General features: G+C 47.8%; 1 protein-coding gene across 11 annotated transcripts in view; it reads left to right on the top strand.

The window, feature by feature from the left end:
- Positions 1-3,369: 3,369 nt before the first annotated feature.
- The window catches only part of PCYT1A (phosphate cytidylyltransferase 1A, choline), a 44,962-nt gene continuing 41,363 nt past the window's right edge, over positions 3,370-6,968 (top strand). For 7 of the 11 annotated variants that reach the window (XM_005545270.5, XM_074030679.1, XM_045387272.3 and 4 more), the window contains exon 1: positions 3,370-3,511. The gene's annotated coding sequence lies outside the window, so the exon portion shown is untranslated. Of the gene's footprint in view, positions 3,512-3,593; positions 3,801-6,968 lie in introns of those variants that run through there. The other 4 variants (XM_074030680.1, XM_074030677.1, XM_074030682.1 and 1 more) reach the window with 3 other exon arrangements.

Genomic DNA, 6,968 nt, shown 5'->3' with positions numbered 1-6,968 from the left:
TTCTTTTCACAGTCTCGCTCTGTCGCCCAGGCTGGAGTGCGGTGGCACAATCTCGGCCCACTGCAACCTCCACCTCTTGCATTCAAGCGATTCTTCTGCCCCAGCCTCCCAAGTAGCTGGGACTACAGGCAAGTGCCACCACGCTCAGCTAATTTTTTTATTTTTACTAGAGACGGGGTTTCACTATATTGGCCAGGCTGGTCTCAAACTCCTGGCCTCATGATCCGTCCGCTTCAGCTTCCCAGAGTGCTGGGATTACAGGCGTGAGCCACTGCACCCGGCCCTACTGTGTTCTTGTTACACTTGGAACACAGAGAAAAAAGCAGAGGAAAATCCACTTCAATTGTTCAAACATAACCAATGGTAAAAAGTTTGGTATATTTTCTACCAATGGTTTTTATTTCCAAGGTTTTAAAAAAACATATAATTTTATAACCTCATTTTTCATTTCTCATGATGTTATGAACAATTTTTATGTCATTTTATTTGCATTATGATTTTAAGATGCATGACTTAATAGCGGCATTTATTTCAATAGGTTATACCATTGTTACTTTTGCCAGTTCCTTATTGAGTCTGCTTATTTCTGATTTTTCACTATTATAAAAAATAAAGACATGGCTTTATTTGTGCATAAAGTTTTCCCTACATTCTTTAAAATAACTTTTGACTTTATTAATTTATATTTTCAGAGAATGGGCCTTGTTTTGTTGCCCAAGCTGGGGCACAGGGGTGGGACTGTAACTTGCTGCAGCCTTGAACTCTCAGGCTCAAGTGATCCTCCCATGTCAGCCTCCCGAGTGGCTGGGACTATAGGCACGCCAACACACATGGCTGTTTTAAAACATGTTTATTTTTATTTATTTATCGAGACAGAGTCTTGCTCTGTTGCCCAGGCTGGAGTGCAGTGGTACGATCTCGGCTCACTATAACCTCTGCCTCCTGGGTTCAAGAGATTCTCCTGCCTCCTGAGTAGCTGGAATTACAGGCAGGCACCACCATGCCCGCCTAATTTTTGTATTTTTTTTTTGTAGAGATGGGCTTTTGCCATGTTGGCCAGCCTGATCTCAAACTCGTGGCCTCAAGTAATCCGCCTGCCTTGGCCTCCCCAAGTGCTGGGATTACAGGTGTGAGCCACCACAACTGGCCAGTAATTAATTTATTTTTTGAGATGGAGTCTCACTGTCACCCAGGCTGGAGTGCAGTGGCGCCATCTCAGCTCCCTGCAACCTCAGCCTCCCAGGTTCAAGTGATTCTCCTGCCTCAGCCTCCTGAGTAGCTGGGATTATAGGCGTGTGCCACCACACCCAGCTAATTTTGTATTTTTAGTAGAGGCAGGGTTTCACCATGTTGGCCAGGCTGGTCTCGAACTCCTGACCTCATGATCCGCCCACCTCAGCCTCCCAACAGTAATTTTATTTTTTATAGAGATGAGGCCTTGCTATGTTGCCCAGGCTAGTCTTGAACTCCTGGCCTCAAGTGATCCTCCTGCTTTGGCCTCCCAATATGCTGGGAGTACAGGCATGAACCACCATGCCTGGCTGCTTATTCCTACATTTTGAATTGTTGCCTTCATCTTTCTCACACAGTGTTTTTGCTCAGCTCTTTCCATCCTATATCTTACATAGCTTATTAGCCTAAACACCCATCCATTTTCTTTGTCCACAGTGTCAGGGTCATATGAAATCAATCCTCTGTATGAAATTCATCCTCCCTTAAGACTCTCTGAGATTCTCATGTTGGTTACTATCTAAACTCTTATTTTTGTAGTGATGTTCCCCGTAGAGTCCCCGGTGTCTCCTCCAGCTAACTGTCCTTATTTGGGGTACCTTAGTCTATCCACCATGTTCAAAGACATATTCGAAATTCAGATTTAAATCCTTTTTCCCCCTGGAGGCTCCTCAGCAGATGCACAGTTATACCCATCCTCTTTCTTCTCAGCCACTTTCAAGTTAAGCATGTTGACCAAGCTTGTCCAAGCCGCGGCCCAGGACAGCTTTGCATGCGGCCCAACACACATTTGTAAACTTTTAAAAAACATCATGAGGTTTGTTTTGCGATTTTTTAAATTAAAGCTCATCAGCTATTGTTAGTGTTACTTTATGTGTGGCCCAAGACAATTCCTCTCCTACCAGTGTGCCCCAGGGAAGCCAAAAGATTGGATATTCTTGATGTAGACCCCCCCCCAAAAAAAAAAAATCCAAAAAAGCAAAGCAGCAACAACAACAAAAAAGTTAGCTGGGCGCGGTGGCCTGTGATCCCAACACTTTGGGAGGCCGAGGTGGGCAGATCACTTGCGGTCAGGAGTTTGAGACCAGCCTGACCAACATGGTGAAACCCCGATTCTACTAAAAATACAAAAATTAGCCGGGCGTGGTGGCGTGTGCCTGTAATCCCAGCTACTCGGGACAAGGCACGAGAATCTCTTCAACCCTGGAGGCGGAGGCTGCAGTGAGCCGAGATCGCGCCACTGCACACCAGCCTGGGCGACAGAGCGAGACTCCGTCTTTAAAAAAACAAAAGTAAAAGAACAAGTAAATAAGTTAAAAATGTCTTTTACTTCAGTTCAGTTGGTAATTAAAAAAATAAAAATTTTTTTACAGCCTTCTTCCATAACATTGTGTAGCCACTTACACCTACTGATCAAAAGGGATCCTTCCCAAGGTTCATTCTAGCAAAGGAGAACGCTTCTCCCCCCATACACCCCCCGGCAGGTGTCTTGATCCACTCCTGCCCAACTAGCTCCCAGCGGATCCCTGGGGATTTGTTATTATTACTATTATTATTTGAGCCAACCTGGGTCAGAAAAAGGAAGGGGGTGGGTCAGCCGCAGGTTCTCAGCGGACGGGGCTGGCGGTCGGAAATTCCCCTTCCATCCCCACGCAGGTAAAAGCTGACGCTGCGGCGAGGCGGCCGCGGTCGGGGCGTCTCCGCGGAGGGCTGCGCGGTGGCGGCCCGGGTGCGGGGTGCGGGGTGCGGGGTGCGGCGGGAGGACCTCCGCGCACAGGCCCGCCTGCGCGGACGCGGCCCGAGCTGGGCCACAGGGGAGCCGCCGGGCAGCGCGTCTTAACGGACCGGCGAGCTCTTGCGCCCGTTCACATCGTATCCCTCTTCAAGGAGGCGTGTTCGCTGCATTCTCCGGTTCCGGGCGGAGACTGACCCGGGCCATTCCGTCTCCGGTCTCTGGGATTTCTGCTCGGTCACTTCGTCCCCGGGGCCTCTGAGGAGGCGGAACTACGGTGTCAGGAGTCGCGGTTTTCAAGAAGTCGTGGTCGGATTGACGGGTGGGGGAAGTAGGCGGGACTTCCGGCCGGCTCTTCCATCTGCTGCTTTTCCCGGGCGTCTCCCCGCAACCTCCTCAACTTCCCTAGTCGGTGACGCGGCGCCGGGCAGGAATCCGAGCGGAGCGGGCTCGGGGAGCGTGAGCCGCGGGTGTGCGCCTCTCCGTGCGTCTCCGAGAGGACACTCTGTGGGGCTGGGACCGCGGGGCGACCGTGACCGAGGAAGAGCGGTGAGTGACAGCGAGGCGAGTGGGACCGGGGGCTGCGAGGCCACTGTGACCGAGGGCTGGTGACAGCGGGGCACTGTGACCCGGGGGAGGGAATGCGAAACGCGCGACCGCGAGAGCGCGAGGCCGGGGCTGCGACGGCGCTTGGACCGAGGAAGTATGAGGCGGTGACTGCAGGGGACGATGGCCGAGGGGCCGGGATCGATGGGCGGTGGCCGTGGGGGACCCTGACCGCCACGCGAGCCGCGGCCGCGAGGGGACTGCGACTCAGAGCAGTGACTTGGAGAAGAGGGTGGGGTCAGTGGTGGGCGATGCCACCGTAGGGTTGTGTGTGGGCACGGGCCGCGATGGGCTGTGACTGGGCAGAGAAGGTCGTTGGTGGGAAGGACACTGGTCTGGAATTGACAGACAGGCCTGAGGTGAATTTTCATGGACAGACCTCACCACTGAGTTACAGTTTCTTCATCACTGAGTGGGAAGTTTGGACTAGTTCAATGTCTCCCAGACTACGGGTTTCTTCCCAGTACTGAGCTGGGAAACCAATTCAGTGCATGGAACTCTTTTTCTTTTTTCTCTTTTTGAGACAGTTTCGCTCTTGTCGCCCAGGCTGGAGTGCAGTGGCGCAATCTCGGGCTCACCGCAACCTCCGCCTCCCTGGTTCAAGCGATTCTCCTGCCTCAGCCTCCCTAGTAGGTGGGATTACAGGCGTCCACTACCACGCCCGGCTAATTTTTGTATTTTTAGTAGAGACGGGGTGTCTCCATGTTGGCCAGGCTGGTCTCGAACTCCTGACCTCAGGTGATCCACCTGCCTCGGCCTCCCAAAGTGCTGGGATTACAGGCGTGAGCCACTGTGCCTGGCCTGAACGTGTACTTTTCTTTTAAAAAGTTGAATAGAATAGAAACTTTCAGTGTGTTTACATAGCAAGGGTAAGTATTGTTTCATGTGATTTATGTGTGTATGAGATTATGATGTAAAATAGATTTTGTACATCTCAAAGGGTAAGAAGCAAAATGTACTTTAAAAGTTTGAAAAACATTGGACCAGATTATTTCTGAGTTTTCTTTTGGTTCTAAAATGTAATGATTCTCTGACTAGGGAACTGTCTGGAAGTACAAAGATGCAATTGGGAACAGGCTGTATTAGATTGGCCTAACTGGAGGAGGCTTCCTGAATGTAATTGAGGTGACTAGCTCTGAGAGCTGAAACTCGGGATCTCAGTTGGGAGAACCAGAAATTATATTGAAATAGGGACACTGGGTGGGTGTGGTGGCTCATGCCTGGCATCCCAGCTACTCGGGAGGCTGAGGTGGGAGGATTGCTTGAACCTAGGAGGCGGTGGTTGCAGCGAGCTGAGATTACACCACTGCACTCCAGCCTGGGTGAAGAGGGAGACTCTGTCTCAAAAAAAAAAAAACAAAAAACAAACAAACAAACAAAAAACGGGACAGTGATATTTATAGAGGCAGTGAGGATTTAGGGGTTTGTAGTATGAGGAACTGCTAATGGGGAACTGGAAGCTTTGAGCGTAGGAACAAGGGTTGGGAAGGAAACTCAAGATAGGGACAGAAAATATTCTGCCAACAATAAAATGGAAGTAGGAAGGAAGATATGAACTCCAGAGCCTATTTATCTTGATATTTAGTGATTTGGCAAGTACAGAAACTTGCTAGTAAGAAGATATTGAGAATGGGATTTGGTGCAGTAATAGCAGTAAACAAATGATGACATGATGAGAAAGAAAGGTGGACAAAATGATGATACCCGCGATGTCAGTGATGGTGAGTGGAATGCCACATGGAAGAGACCTCAGTGTACTTGGTTGTCTAATTCAGTGGTTTGTATGCTGGAGGCAAGCCTGACATGCTAGGAGTGATGCCACACTATGGGTAATGTAAATGAAGTTTTAGCTGCTGACTTTATTTCCTACACATTCCCTTTCTTTAGGGCTGTTAGTGATGTAGATGAAATTAAAGTGAATGTTACTACTTCTCTCTTACAGCCCTTTTTATTTTATTTATTTATTTATTTATTTTTGAGACGGAGGCTTACTCTGTTGCCCAGGCTGGAGTGCGCTGGCAAGATCCGAGCTCGCTGCAACCTCCGCCTCCTGGTTCAAAGCGGTTCTCCTGCCTCAGCCTCCTGAATAGCTGGGACTACAGGCATCTGCCACCATACCCGGCTAATTTTTGTATTTTTAGTAGAGACAGGGTTTCACCATGTTGGCCAGGCTGGTCTCAAACTTCCAACCTTAGGTGATCTACCGGCCTCAGCCTCCCAAAGTGCTGGAATTACAGGCATGACCACCGTGCCCGGCCTTACAGCTCCTTTTAGAAGGTGCTACTGACGGTGCCACCAAGTGCTTTTTATAATAGGAGAAGTATGAGGTCATTCAATTTATCAGACACTGTATTAATCTGATAGCCACTCCTGCCTCTACACTCTGTAATAGGGGAATAGGGTTCAGATAGGTTCTTGAATGGCAATGAGTTGAGAATGGTGGGGGATAGCCTTTTCTTGGCTAAAAAAGTTGGCTAGTTACACCTTTTTCTAGCACATTAGATGTTTACTTGACTTACATTCTACTTAACTAAAAGGAACTACCCAAGGATTTCTTCTAGAACAGCATATATGCTTCAAGGTAACAGGCTATAGAAGAGGCTTGGGATTCTGCAGTACTCCCTCTGGGATCTCTTTTCTTTGCTGAATGAAATGAATCTTTTTGTAGGACAAAGGATTTGCTTTGCAAATTCCCTTTGAAAACTAGCATGATGGCCTTGTTGATAAAGAATGAGCTTCATTCCCCCTCAGTCTGTGATTCTTCCCCCATAAGCAGTGGGGTTTTATTTTCCTTGGGGACCTGCTTTTTGAATATGTGATCCCTCAGGAAGAATGATCTAGTTAGATAGAGCCCTGGATTTAGCAGTCCCTGGTTACTTTCTCTGAGATTAACATTGACTCGCCCTGTGACTATGTATGGAAAGCATTATTGCTTTCTCTTGTTTTAGATTTTCTAACCATGGCCAGAGGTAACTGTTCTTATGATTAAACAGCCCTTCAATAATCTGAAATATATGTGAACTTACCAAATTTTATATATAATTTCATAGAGTTTGTAAACCATCTGACTCCATTTATAATTCAGAGCTGCCTAGCCTTTAGGTTAGACAGGATTTCCCTAGGGATCCGAATAACCTCTCCTGGAGATGTTGAAAGTGCTGATAGAGTTAGTTTTTGAAATGCTCAAATAAAAAGCAAGCATAATTTTCCATTGTTATTAATCATGGATAATAGCAAAATATCTGTTAATAACAGTAGAGTTCTTACTCAAGCATCACGCTTTTCTAAGTATTTACGTAACTCTGATCTGAAGCAGACCTTCTGACTTTTCTGCCAATAGAAATTTTCCTAAGTCAAGCAGAAGTAGGTCTCCTTCACATCAAAGTTTATGTCACCTTGA

This window comes from Macaca fascicularis, chromosome 2, assembly GCF_037993035.2.
Source record: "Macaca fascicularis isolate 582-1 chromosome 2, T2T-MFA8v1.1".
NCBI lineage: Eukaryota > Metazoa > Chordata > Mammalia > Primates > Cercopithecidae > Macaca > Macaca fascicularis.
The sequence above is the reverse complement of the archived record's forward strand: the minus strand, read 5'-3'. Positions and strand labels throughout refer to the sequence as shown.